This window comes from Microtus pennsylvanicus, chromosome 14, assembly GCF_037038515.1.
Source record: "Microtus pennsylvanicus isolate mMicPen1 chromosome 14, mMicPen1.hap1, whole genome shotgun sequence".
Taxonomy (NCBI): Eukaryota; Metazoa; Chordata; class Mammalia; order Rodentia; family Cricetidae; genus Microtus; species Microtus pennsylvanicus.
Window position 1 is genome coordinate 66,996,602 of NC_134592.1, and position 14,804 is coordinate 67,011,405.

Genomic DNA, 14,804 nt, shown 5'->3' on the forward strand with positions numbered 1-14,804 from the left:
CGGTGTCCTTGTGGCATTCACAGTTCTTCAGTGACTCACTAGTACCTGTGGATACAAACCCTAAAATTACCCAGTCTCATTTATTGTCCCACCTGCTGGGTCCTTCCCATACAAAGAGCTCCCAGGCATTCTTTGGCCACAGAACCACTCACGCTGTTGCTTCTGGTAATGAATGCTTCTGATGCCTATCAAGCTGCCTCTGCTTTCTTTCCTTTTTGGGGGGGGAGGCAGGGAGCTATTTGTTTGAGATAGGCTCTCTTTACATAATCCTAGCCATCCTGGAACTCACTCTGTGGACCAGGCTGACCTCAAACTTAAGAGACCTGCTTTCCTCTGCCTCCCGAGAGCTGAAATCAAAGGTGTGCACCACCATGCCAAGCTCATTTCCGTTTTCAGGTCTGAGCCCAAAGACAACCACTACTGAAACCGTTCTTAGCATTCCAATCAGGGTCGGATTGGAATCCTGCTTGGTCCCTTTGCACACATACCAAGCTCTGTTACAGCATACTATCTGCATAGACACCCCGAGTTGTACTACACTTATAAGCTCCTTAGCTAAAGCTTCTACTTCTCATCTTTCCATCGGCAGCACTAACTGGACGTATACAGCTTGTAACCAGTGGAAGAGAGTAGGAGAAGGGATAAATGATAACTAATAGGTCAACAAAGGAGTAAGGAAATCAATCAATTGAACTTAGTACATAAAAGCCCAAGCATAAGCATCTATTTCTGATTCCATTTAGTTTAGTTATAAAGAAATAGCCGGGCGGTGGTGGCGCATGCCTTTAATCCCAGCACTCGGGAGGCAGAGGCAGGCGGATCTCTGTGAGTTCGAGGCCAGCCTGGTCTACAAGAGCCAATTCCAGGACAGGAACCAAAAAGCTACGGAGAAACCCTGTCTCGAAAATCCAAAAAGAAAAAAAGAAAAAGAAATAGAAAAATATGGTTGCTCGCTTATTACCAATGTAACAAAGAAAATCTTATTATTGAAAGAAGCAGCAAATAAGGACCTAAGAGTTCCGAATATAGCTGGGCACGGTGGCCCATTCCTTTTATCCCAGCACTTCAGAAGCAGAGGCAAGCAGATCTCTGTGAGTTCAAGGCCAGCCTGATTTACAGAATGAGTTCCAGAACAGCCAGGACCACATAGTGAGACCTCTCTTTCAAAAAGAAAAAGAAGAATTCCCAATAAAACCACTCACAAAAGAGGCTAGCCCAAACCCGACTCTTTCTGTGATCCCACTCATCCCCCATAAAACAATCCGTCTCATTAAGCTGTGTGCTTGTACTGAGCCTGGCTCCTCCCTCTGTCTGCTCTCCACTGCTCCCCCTTTCTCAGCTCCCACCACCAAATCCAGATGCTATTGGAAGCTCCGCCCACTGAGGCTGCAAGCCCTGGCTCTCAGGTTAGTCTGGATGTAAACAGAGAGAAGAATCGAGACCTGGAGGAACAAGGAAACTAACTACAAGTGGCCAGCAATCTATTTTCTGGCTGCCACTGTTCTTTGCAATCTACTTTACAATCACTGAATCTCACAGCAAACGTGAGTAATACCCCGTCTTACAGATGAGGAATTGTGCCCAAGATCACACAGCCCACTCAAATTTAAAAGGTCAGGCCTCCTGCATCTGTCAATGTCCCTCAACATCAACATGGAAGAGGATGTGCTTCAGTCACGCTGGGTTATCAGAACACAAACTTCTGCAAATAGACCAACCTCTTAAATGTGAATTACACCCCCAGAGTTTATGTATATAATATCTGGGAAAGGAGTTCGGGGATAAAACACCATGGGACAGGACAACTCACACACACACACAACACACACACACACAAAAAAAAATCTTAGTTAATTCAAAATCTGATGCAAACCAAATTGAAGGAGCTTCCTGCAGTGCTCGCCAGTGCTGCGACACGCGACTTCACTTTGCACACCATACATGGGGTCACAGCACACAACACAGACTGCAGCTGAAGTACCTCCGTTCACGTGGAAACTACTGTAGGTCAGAAACTGCTCTGTTTTCCTGCACCGTGCAGAGCTTTCTGCTCTGACAGAAATGTAACAGCCTTTTGTTGCTGCTGTTGTTGTTTGGTTCTGGTTTTCAAGACAGGGTTTCTCTGCATAGCCCTAGTCCTGACTTTCCTGTAGACCAGTCTGTCCTCAAACTCATAGAGGTATGCCTGCCTCTGCCTCCTGAGTGCTGGGGTTAAAGGTGTGCGCCACCACGCCCAGCTTCTAGAATAACTGATTTTAAAAATTATTGTTTGATTTGCTGACTTGAATTCCATTCAAAGTAATTTAAGAAAAAAAAAGGAATAGAATAGAATTTCCAACAGTTTCTGAGGTGATCCTAAACACATTTCTGCCATTTTTCACTACATATTTATATGAAGCAGCATTCTTGACACTGATGAATATGGATTATGGACCGCTTATGAAAATGCTGAAGATGTTCTAGGTCCTGAAGTATCTAGTCTCCAGGCAAGGTTTAATTCTGTATGCAAATGAGAACATCTATTTCATTACCATGCAAATTTCTCTTCTGTAATAAACGGTGAAGGTATTCATATACCAAATAACTACTTTTTAAAGAATTGCTTCATGGCTTATTATAAGTACTTGTTTGATTTATATACCTACTTTACATATTCTATATGCCAAGGGTTGTTCAAAAATTTGTGAGACGAAAGGGAACGCAGGTGGAGAGACTGAAGAATCTCTAGGAGTATGCATCTCCTCTAACAGCAAATGAGGGTTTAAAAGGCTTTGCTACCTTAACCTGGAAATCCAAATGCTACTTGTTATTCTTTCTCTGTGAGTTCGTTTGTTAACATGAAAGAAAATAGACTCGAAAATGGACTTTTTAACTCATAAGACAGAGGCATGTGGATTCCTGAGTTCCAGTCCAGCCTGATCTACAGAGCAAATTCCAGGACATCTGAGGAAACCTAAAAAACCCTGTCTCAAAAAAAAGAAAGAAGAAGAGGAGGAGGAGAAAGAGGAGGAAGAGGAGGAGGAGGAAGAGGAGGAGGAGGAAGAGGAAGAAGAAGAAGAAGAAGAAGAAGAAGAAGAAGAAGAAGAAGAAGAAGAAGAAGAAGAAGAAGAAGAGGCGAAAAGAAAAAAAAAGCAAGAAAACGGACTTCTAAAACCTTATCAGGTTCCTTTTTAAAATTTAAAAAAAAAAAATCTTATTTAGATGAGGCTAGACTAGACCTCAAAATTAGCTTGCCTCTGCCTCCTTGGTGCTTAGGATTGCAGGCATGAACCAGGACCCTGAGGCCTAGTGTTCTAGGTTTGGCTTTTCTCTAAAACAGTTTTCCTTCTACAAAAACTCAGTATAAAAACTCGCCAAGAACAGGAACTATTTCCCTTGCTAACTTGTAAGAACACCTGGGAAAATGTGCACATGTGACCAGTGCTGTCATCTGAATAAAACATCACACTGGCTGGGCCCTGCAGACCAGCGCTCTCCATAGAAACGCCACCAACCACAGCAGGACAGCTGACGCGCCTATAATCTACTGACAAAGTGTACTCCTTAGCAAAGCAAAACCAGATGTCTGCTGTGAAGTCAGATGCCTATGGACTTGTCTTTCTCAGCTCCAAGCGTGATACCGGACACACTAAATACACACCTTAGCTGAATATTAGACCCACAACTTGGCGAAACCATGACAGAATGGACATGAAGCGTCAGCATTGTTATTATAATGCTTCTAAGTCAAAGATGTGTCTGGAATAGAAATCCCAACTTGGAGCACTCAGATAAATGTGACAGGCTGTCCATCTCACCTAGGGAATGGTGGCAGAGCTCTTTAAACATAGGACAGAAACCCTTTCCCTTGCTTCTCAAGCTGGCACCCTTAGGCCGGACTGTAGAGGATCTGAAAGGAAAATCAAGCCACACTAGGTGTGGATCTTTGTTTCAGAAATCCTGGGATCAGATGCAGCAGATCCACGTCCAATGCATCATGAAGATGCATAAATCAAGGAGACTTGGCACTTACAGGAGAATGGGTTCTAGGCTGCCTGGCACTGTGCAGAGGAGGATCATAAGCAGATGACAGGCAGGGCCGGAGAGATGGCTCAGCAGTTAAGAGTAATGGCTGCTCTTCCAGAGGACCTGCGTTCAGTTCCCAGCACCCACAACTGTCTATAATTCCAGTCCCAGGGAATCCAAAACCTCCATGAGGCATACATGGAGGCAAAGCACCAATGCATACAAAATACAAGTAAGTTTAAAAAAGAAAATGGCGACAATCAGAGAAACAGGACAGCGAGCACACAGATGCACGTCAGGCACTGTTTTATGCGATCTTCCTTTTTAGGTCCTCATTGCTCTATGTAGATAGCATCCAAATCAAGCAGCAGGGAAGCTGTAATGGGTCCCCAGTGACAGAGTCAATAGGATGCAAGGCTGCGTCTAAGATTACAGATACTACACCAGGCATGGTGGCACACTGCTGTAATCCCAGCACTCAGGAGCCAGAAACAGGAAGGTTCCCCGTTCAGGAGCAGCCACACTGGTGAAACAGTGTGGAGGCTGGGCTGAAGCTCTTTGGTGGAGGGGCTGCTGAGCAGAGTCCAGGGCCTGGGTTTGACCTCCAGCACCTCAGAAAAATAAAAGACTATAAAAGGCATGACACATCTACATGAGGATTTTAGGGAGAGTGGGGACTGGTGGTAAACAGCCAAAAGAGAAGAAAAGGAAAAAGAAATGTATAGTTTTACCAAGAATGGTAACATACATATAATACATATATTACATTGTATATGTTTCATGCAGATAAATACCTCGGCTGTATGACCGATTAACATGTAGCTGTGGGTTCCATGTCTATACATGGTATAAAACTTTGAAAAGGTAAATACCAAAATATTAAAACTTTGAGGTGGATTTATATTAGTTTTTACTTCCATACTCCTATGAGTTAACCCGAAGTAACAGCTAAATAACTTAATTTTGATCTCAATCTATTCTCATGCCAATAAAGCAATGGGGATAAAGGTAGTGAAATCCACAGCAGGCCGGCTTCAGCATCATTCTCCTAAGTACACGGCCCTTGGCTGTCTCCCTGTTTTCTCAAACTAAGCCTTCTTAGAGGACAACTCAAAACGTTCCTCTCATCTGGTTTCTGTACCTGAACAACACATCCATGGCACTGGAGAATGACCATAACACTCTGCATGATGGAAAAATACAACTGAAATATACCAGGAAAGTGGGCTGCCTGCCCTGTTCTCCCACAAAACTTCAATCGGTAAGCCACTAGACAGCAGCAGAGCGGAGCTCTTGCCCATTTACACATAATTATTTAAAACTTCCACAGAAACCTAAAAGAGGTCCATTCCCCCACCTCCACCCCCCAAAAAAGGCCCATCCCCCCACCCTCATCTCCCCCCAAAAAAGGCCATCTCCACAGTCTCATTTCCGCATTCTCTTTTGTTTGTTTATGGGATTTTGTTTGTTTTGTCTTTGAGATGGGGTCTCACTGTGGGATCCTGGCTGGACTACAACTCCCTAAGCTGGCCTCAAACTCACAGAAATACACCCAGCTATGCTGGGACCAAAGGCTGGAGCCATCACCACCCGTTCTCCAGATCCCATTTTAATCAGTGTTCATTCAACACATGCTGAAAGGGCATCATAAACAGAGCCCCTCGTTAATAAACAACTATGTCCCAGTTCCTCATGAATTGTGTGAACATCCACAACTTAACAAGGAAGCCAGGCTCACAGCTGGCCTGTGCCAGGATGGCCACTGAGGGTAAGTCTAGCTTTCCTGTTTAAGTATACAGGCTTGTGTTTACTGTTCTTGCTAATAGCTAACTTACTGGATTCTGGGTAAAAGTTAACAGTGACAAATATAATGCGGGGTAGGGGGTGTTCCAACCTGAGAGAAGCTGTGTACCCCATCACCACACAGAGAAAGTGTGGTGTATAGGAGAAAGAACAAAAAACGTCTCAGGGAAGAACCAATGAAAAGAAACGGCACTGAGTGCCTCGGGAAACTTCCCAGGACGTCAAGGTAACTTTTTAGAAAAGTACGGAATGCTTGAGGACAAATTCTTTCTTCTGTAATTCTGAAAGGTCTCGAAAGAGTGTCCAGTATATGAAATTGCCAATATCTTTATGGGATATGTGCTTTTTCACCCCTGCTGGTAGACTTTAAAATGCAAAGATTCCCTGGAAGGGTAGTCATCAAGCAAAGCCTGGATCACCTACTACTGAATGCCACCTAGCAAGACAAGGGACCACAGGGGGACCACAGCATCAATGTGCAAGGTTAAAGACAGTCTGGAAGGAAGTGAGTTTTCTGACAGGGGATGTAAAAGCTGTTTAAACTTCCAGCCCATTCCATGGACTTCGGAAACCTGAAGAAACGCTTGGTCTTGGGACCAGTGACCTTCGAAGGTGGACCTCCAATTTCTGATAAAAAGTGGAATTTGGACCCAAGTTCCCAGGAGCAGTTTCACCTCTCCAAGAACAGAGTCTTGGCTCCTTCCGCCCCTGAGCGATACTTACTTACCCTTTCTCCCGCTCTTCCTCGGTGAGAAGGGGTAAGTGGTAATATTGTACCCTCGCCCAATTTGGCCAAAATCCTAAAAGTAAAAACGACAGAGACAGGTCCTTTAAAATCCTGTGGCTCGAGCCTGAGCAGCTCCCACCAGCTGCCCACCGTGACTCCAGGAGCAGCGCTACCTCCCGGCTGCTCTCTGGGCACCCCTGGGCGGCGGGGAGAGGTCGCCTCCCCGCCCGGATCGGGACTCGGGTTCCCTAACTGAGGAGGACAGACAGAGAGGACAGCCGCGCGGCCTCGCTTGGAACACGCGCACGCACGCATGCTCGCCGCGGTCGCGCGAGTAGCGGCCGAGCGGCTCCCCGCCTCCCAGCAACGCCCCCGTGTCCCAGGCCAGCCCCGGGATCCGAGACCCCGCCCGGGACACCGAGGGTCTGCCCGAGTCCACCCGCGTGCCTCACCGCCCCGACCCGCCAGCCCATGCCCCGCGCACCCGCTGCGCAGCTCAGCCCAGGGGAAGTCCCCGCGGCACGCCACGCCCTCCGCCGCGGCACGCCACGCCCACCCCGCGCGGGTTGCCCCGCCTACCGCCACGGCTCGCCCAGGCCCCACCCCCAGCAAGGCGGCAGCGGGAGACTCCGCCCCCTACGGAAATCCCGCCCCCGGAGCGCGATTCACGGTTGACTGGCAGCCAGGAGATGGTTATGTCAGCGGCTTCACTGAGCCCGCCGGCTGCCAGTTGCAGGTATTAGGGGCTTTAAGTCTAAACCCAGCGTCATGTTCAGGGCTAAAAGGGCAAGAAAAAGCAGCAAACCACAGGAAACTGTGTTCAGTTTCTCCCCGTAGTTGTAGGTCAGGCACCCAGACTTTGATGTGTTGGTTCGGTGGGGATTTTTTGTTTTGCTTGCACATGGGGAAACTTTTATTTGGCTTCCTCTAACAAGCCAAAAGAGAAGAGAAATCCAGAACAAGTGTTTTGTTTGTTTATTTGTTTGTTTTTTAAAGAAACTAGATTTTCATTTTATACTTAAATTTTTACTCTCTAATTGTACAAAATGTTAGCTGTGTTATTACAATGTACAAAGATAAACAGTGTTTACTGAAAACTGAACAGACAACAAACAAAATTGGTTGTTTTTTATTCCTCCCAAATTGTACTTTTATCTTTTCTAGCTTTATCCTTCTAGGTAATGCTATCATTCTCAAGTATAAATAGTGCATTACTATAAGTACATAGTGCCTTGACACTCAGAATTCGAAATTAATTCTAAAGATGGGAGAATGCAAGAGACTTAAACAGAGCCAGGTAGTGGTGGCACACGCCTTTAATCTCAGCACTCAGAGGGCAGAGGCAGGGCTCTCTCTGAGTTAGAGACCTGGTCTATAGGGCAAGTTCCAGGACAGCCAGGCCTACACGGAGAAACCTGGTCTCGGAAAACCAAACAGAAAATAGCTGCACCTCCATTCTATCCCGAACAGTAACCTTGATAATTACAGAAGTCTACCAAAGAGACGGGTACGACGTAGGTGCAGTTATTCTTATCAGCAGCTGAAATAATTGCTGCAAGATAAGTTTGATCCTGCCAGTGCTTACTGACCTAATTCCAAGAACATATCTTGGGGGCCACTTCTGATGACAGAGCCAATTTACAGATTGGGTTAGGTCCTCATAGTAGAGAGACTCCAAATTTAACAAGAGGTTGGTTCCAGTGAGGACAGGATGGTATGGGGTGAAATTAACATAGATAACAACAAAGACAAGTAGGGGTGGCTTTATTGGTACTGGAAAGTAAGTAAGTCTACAAAAAGAGTTGCTAAGTGACTTTCTCACTAAGTTTCATCAAAAATATTTAAGAAGTCAAAGCAACCCAGAAAGCCTACATCCCCTATTTTTCGCAACTGTAAGTCATTCTGGAAATGGCAAAACTCTGAGGTCAGAGCAAAGGGGACTTTTAGGGCACTGATAGTATTCTGTATGGTGCTATACTTATAATATGTGTCATTATACATTTGTTAAAGCCACAGATGCAAATAGTGAGCCCTCATCTCTGACTCTGGGTGACGGTGATATGACCCTGACATTTAACCTGCACTATGCCTCGGGACGTTAATGGGAAGGCTGTACATGCATGGGGCATCTGTGGGTGTCCTGGCGTATGTGGGGATTCTGGCCATTGTGCTCAGTTTTGCTCTCCACCTAAAACCTGCTCTTTAAAAATAAAATTATAGTTTTAAAAGAAGCTAAATAAAGTCTCTGAACATCTTCTATTCTTCAAGATCATTATAGTTGAAGCTCAAATATTTGACGTCAATGCCACCAGAGGAAACTGAGTCGTATGGGTCCTAAGATACAAATTTAAATTATATATATATATATATATATATATATATATATATATCCCAAATACAATATACATATATATATGCATGCATGTATGTATGTATTTAGAGAGAGAGATAGCTGGGCCCTAATGTCTTCCTTGGGGGAGGGGGTGAGAAGGCACAACATCAACAGCTCAGGCATCAGTAGTCAGGTAGAAGATGTACAGCAGACTCATTTATTTAACAAGGGGAAAACATATACCCACACAGCACACATGCATTCCAATCTATTGACATCACATGGTCGCCCCTCATTGGCTAGGCATGATCAGAACCTGACAGCACCAGGCAGACTCCAGGTTAGCTTCTCTTGGCCTGGTAGGCCTTAACTTCACACACACACACACAAATACATATACACATACATATACATATGTATACACACAATAGAATTCCTATCTCTACACATTGGCTATTGATAAGCAAAAATTGTAAAATATCATAGATTTATTGTTCTCAAACTTTTGTTTCCAAGGTATTTCTATAATTAATAAACTCATGTCTGTGTCTAGTGCACTCTGGTTACCCCCTCTTGTTTGCCTCTTCTTCTACTTGCTAGTGTTTGTTTTGTCTAGCGTCTCACAGAATTGAACTGTAACCCTGGAACAGACCATCAGGGACTGGTGGGCTCACCAGCTTCTGGACAGTTACATGCTGGTTTTTTGAGTACTCTGCAACCTGGGCATGACACGGCACAGCATGAATGAAAAAGGAAATAAAAGGAAAGAAACATGACTGGTCCCAGGTAAGGAGGAGGAGAAAATTTATTAAAGATATGTTGGGAAGCATAGCCAGAGGCAGAGACGTCTAGGAGAGTTCAGAATGGATATGAACAGACTGAGTGGGGCCATGTGGGGAAAGGAGGAGAAGGCAGAGAGGAGAGAAGTGGAGAGAGGTGAGAGAAGGGAACCAGGTACAGCAGCCAAGAAGGGCAAAGGCACGAAAAGAGCAGGTAACCAAAATATCCAGATTTTATAGGGAAGAGCCTCTGGGGGAAGTCCCTAGGATGGAAAGTCCATGGTTGGGGGTGGGATATGCCAGCCACACCAAGAAACTGGTAGGGACTGAGGGATTCTGGGAGAACCTGAAGGCCAGGTCTGCTTTGTTATGTTAAATAGGCATCTCAAACTTTCCTCCCCAGTTTGCAACTTGATACTTTAATTCCATGAGGTGCACTGAACCTGTTGCTGCTCTTGTTTGGAAGCAGAATCTCAGGGTCTTCTGGACCATGAAATGGAGAGGAAAACACATCCATTCTCATCACTGCTGCCTGGCTGAGTGCTCACGCACCGCAGTGTGATGGCTGATCACCTTCTCCTTTCTCTAATAGTCCTTTTACAGTACAGTTCACAGGCTGTTGCAGAACATAGTTATTGTCTTGCTTATTGCCAGAAAGAAGAAGAAAAAAACGAAACCAAACAATATAGACTACATTGCGAGCACCCAATGAGTTTCCAATTGACTTAAAAAAAGAACTGCTTGGTGTTTTCTGTGTCACTGAGACATATACTTTTAAGAATTTAAACATTAATCCCTAATGCTTTGCTCCATGCAATGATAATGGGAGTTGGGTACAAACTCCACTGAATTATAGTTGCCACATTCATGTTTTCAAAGTCTAGGTGTCTTCGGTCTATTTAAAAATCTTTCTTAGTTGGGCGGTGGTGACACGTCCTTAATCCCAGCACTTGGGAGGCAAAGGCAGGCAGATCTCTGTAAATTTGAGGCCAGCCTGGACTACAGAGTGAGTTCCAGGACATGTTCCAAAGCTACAGAGAAACCCTGTCTTGAAAAATGAAACAAATAAAAATCTTACTTAATTTTGATTAGTCATGCTTTAGGATTATAGGTATAACACATGCTATTTACTTTTTGGACTCTTGGGAGGACAAGGGTGCTAGGAATGGAAACAAGTGTCAACCACTTGCTAGACTAGTGCTTTATGATGAAGTACGTGTCCAATCAACTTGTGTGTGTTTGTGTGTGTGAGTGTGTATGTGTGTGTTTCTCAGTATGATGATCCCACATGTCTGTGGGTGCCTATGGAAGAAAGAAGGTGTTGGATCCCCTGGAGCTGAAGCTACAGGTAATTGTGAACTGCCTGATGTGGTGTTGACAACCATACTTGGGTCCACCTAGAAGACCAGCAAGAGCTCTTAGCTGACCATCTCTCCATCCTCTACTGCGGATTCTTTTAGTCTGTGTTATATATGAGAAAAATATGAATAACTCCTGTTTATCCATGACTGGTGATCCACATTATTATTTTGCTTTAGCTTTATGTCTCTTTTTAAATCTAGAAGATTATATCCTCTACAGAAATAGAAACAGAGCAAAGAAAAACAACCAACCTCAGATCACTCAATGTCTTTTTATGTTAAGAAAATCCTTAATCAACATATTCTAAATTTCAAATTAGCCATGAGGTTTATTAGCCGTCCATTCCTTGGTCTGATATTAACATAGTAGCATATTTTGGGGACATATTTAGAAACCTTAAATAAGTAGTAAAATTGAGTCCAGCAGTTGACTATTTTCTAAGAACTGGGTCACTTAACTGAATTTTTTTTCTAAATTGGTTTTTAAATTTAATATAAAAGCAAATTATTGAGGTTATAAAATATTTATATGGACCTTATTATTCATAACTTTAGGGTTTCTCATAAATTATTGGATATTTCAGGTTTTTTATTTGTTTGTTTTGAGGTGGGGAGTTTTTTATTTACTCTTTGGCTCTTTTGGGGGCCTATCACCCTGCTCCCAAATAAATACACATGGAGGCTTATTCTTTCTTACGAACGCCTGGCCTTAGTTTGGCTTATTATTAGAAAGCTTATCTACGGCTGTTCTTTGTTGTGTTTGTTGGTGGTGGTGTTTCGAGATAGGCTTTCCCTGTGTAGCTTTGGAGCCCCTCCAGGAACTCGCTGTGTAAACCAGGCTAACTTTGAACTCAGAGAAATCCACCTGCCTCTGTCTCCCAAGTGCTGGGATTAAAGGCGTGAGCTACCACCCCCTGGCTTAGCCAGCTATTCTTAATTTAATTTATCCCATCTATCTTTTGCCTCTGGGCTTTTATCTTTCTCTATCCTATATACCTTTCTTTACTTCTTAGCCCGTGACTGGCTGTGTAGGTGGGTGACTGGGTGGCTGAGTGGCTGGATGACTGGGTGGCTGGGTGGCTGGGTGACTGGGTGGCTGGGTGGCTGGGTGACTGGATGACTGGGTGGCTGGGTGGCTGAGCGGCTGGATGACTGGGTGGTTGGGTGGCTGGGTGACTGGGTGGCTGGGTGACTGGATGACTGGGTGGCTGGGTGGCTGGGTGACTGGGTGACTGGGTGACTGGGTGACTGGGTGGCTGGGTGGTTGGGTGGCTGGGTGGCTGGGTGACTGGGTGGCTGGGTGGCTGGGTGGCTGGGTGACTGGGTGGCTGGGTGACTGGGTGGCTGGGTGGCTGGGTGGCTGGGTGACTGGGTGGCTAGCCCCCGGTATGTTTTATCCATCTTTTCTCATTTCTTGATCTTGCCACACCCAGATTTCCTCTTCTATTTATTCATTCTGCCTGCCAGCCCCACCTATCCTTTCTCCTGCTTTTCTATTTGCCATTCAGCTCTTTATTAGACCAATCAGGTGTTTTAGACAGGCAAAGTAGCACAGCCTCACAGAGTTAAACAAATGCAACATAAAAGAATGTAACACATCTTTGCAGCATCAAACAAATGTTCCACAGCATAAACAAATGTAATAAATCTTCAAATGATATCCTACAACTGTGGGGTTTCTCTGTGTAGCCTTGGCTGTCCTGGAACTCACTCTGTAGACTAGGCTGGCCTCAAACCCAGAGATGCACTGACTTCTGTCTCCTCAGTGCTGTAATTAAAAGCATACCCGACCACTGCTGTCCTCGTAAATTATTAATCCACATTCTGGCATGGTGCATACCATTCATCCCAGCACTTAGAAGAAAGAGGGAAGGAATACTACCATGTTGCCTTGACCTGCTTGGCTTTTGTGTATCTCATGGCAGGGACTGGATAGAGGTGAAGGCAGTCTTTATCAGAATTAATTAATTTTCTTGTTATGTCATCTACTTTATTTTGACAGTCTCACCAATAAGAGGAAATAGAGAAAAAAATAATCATACTCATTCAAATGACTATAGTAACAGTTGGTGTTCAATTTTTCTTTCTACCTGCTCCCCCTTTTTATGGTCTTAGTCTAATTTTTTCTCAATAAAAAATTGAACACAAGCCAGTCAAGACTCCACATACTTTATCCATGTACCCTTGTCCCAGTCAAAGGTTACTAACCCATTTAGGAACAATACGGTGATGTGGGATTCCTCTCTGTATGCTGTGAATACCATTGGTTAATAAAGAAGCTGCTTTAGGTCTGTTGATAGGGCAGAACTTAGGTAGGCAGGGAAGACTAAACTGAATGCTGGGAGAAAGGAGGTGGAGTCAGAAAGAATCCATGTAGCTTGTCCAGAGATGGACACCAGAACTTTAGTCAGTAAGACACAGCCACGTGGCGATACACAGATTAATAGAAATGGATTAAATTAATATGTAAAAGTTAGTCAATAAGAAGCTAGAGTTAATGGGCCAAGCAGTGATTTAATTAATACAGTTTCTGTGTGATTATTTCAGGGCTAAGCAGCTGGAAACCAAGAAGCAGCCCACGAGTGGAGGCAGCCCTTAGTGAAGTCTTGAGTGAATGTGTATTTTGACATGGAAATGGCCATCTTGAGGACCCATAGGAAACTGGCAAAGCCATTACCCAGTTGGGCCAGGATCAAGAGAAAATGCAAAGCTCTCCTCAGAAGTCCAAATAGAGTGTTTATAAACAATTGATGGAAACCAGCAAATAGAGTTTCATTTTCCCAGATGGTCACAGCCTGATACTGCTGCCTACTGAGACCTCCTACCAAGACTGGCTAACCCTGCCTGTGCTGTACTTAATAAACATACTGAGGGTTCAGGTTGATAAGTAGTGCAATAGAATCCCACCTGAAATCAGCTTTACTGTTCACTGTCTGTGTCTGTCCTTTTTTCATTCCTTCCTGTCCCTAGCCAGGTTTCTGGGACCCAATCTATGAGGGTCACATGCTATGTGACTAGCTCATGATTCGCCATGGGCTGTCCTCACTGCCCAAGGGGAACGATCTGCTCTGTCAGTATTCTGTGTGCTTTCTGCTCATTAACCTGTTGTTTATCTGTTTTCCTTCATTATATAACCCTGTTAGACTGCTCCTCAAAATGCAGGTCAGTTGACCTCAGAATTTATGAGTATTTCACTTAGATATCAGGAACTATAGGCACGTACCACTGAACTTGCTAATTTTGTTAGTCTGTCCTTTGTTCTACTAGCCTCAGTCATGAACCTAGTGTTAATCCCACAGATTCCAGGAGAAAGACCACTGACCCAAATCATCATGGCCAAATTAATGAAAGCAAGTAATTAATTAGAGCAAGCTTTTTTTATTATTATTTGTGTGCATAAGCTGTCTCTTCCTAAAAATAGGTTTCAAGAGATCATGTCCAGTGGGACATGGTAAGATATGGGTTTTATAGATAAGAGAAGAGGGTTCCAAAATGAGGGATTTGGCAGGCAAATAGGTAGGGTTATAGAAGTATAGCAAGTTAGTCATAACAACCTCTTGATACAAAGATATGATTGCAAGCTAGTCATAACAAGGTGGTCACAATAACAGATGGTCATAATAACCTCTGGAAATGAAGGCATAGTTGCTGTTTCCTGGAACAGGTGGTATAGAACCATTTGGGTAGCCCAATCCTTGAGAAACAGATCTAATCACAAATAGGAATTAATCTAGTTTATCTTTACTATCCTAAAATGGAGGCAGGCTGTTTTTATCACTGCTATGCATAGGGAAAAA

At 44.1% G+C, this 14,804-nt stretch overlaps 1 protein-coding gene across 4 annotated transcripts in view; it reads right to left on the minus strand.

The window, feature by feature from the left end:
* The window catches only part of Immp2l (inner mitochondrial membrane peptidase subunit 2), an 807,887-nt gene extending 800,824 nt beyond the window's left edge, over positions 1-7,063 (minus strand). The window contains exons 1-2 of one of the 4 annotated variants that reach the window (XM_075948078.1): positions 7,020-7,063; positions 6,536-6,608 (exon numbers count right to left, since the gene is read on the minus strand). The gene's annotated coding sequence lies outside the window, so the exon portion shown is untranslated. Of the gene's footprint in view, positions 1-6,531; positions 6,609-6,708; positions 6,799-7,019 lie in introns of those variants that run through there. The other 3 variants (XM_075948081.1, XM_075948082.1, XM_075948080.1) reach the window with 3 other exon arrangements.
* Between the last annotated feature and the right edge of the window lie 7,741 nt (positions 7,064-14,804).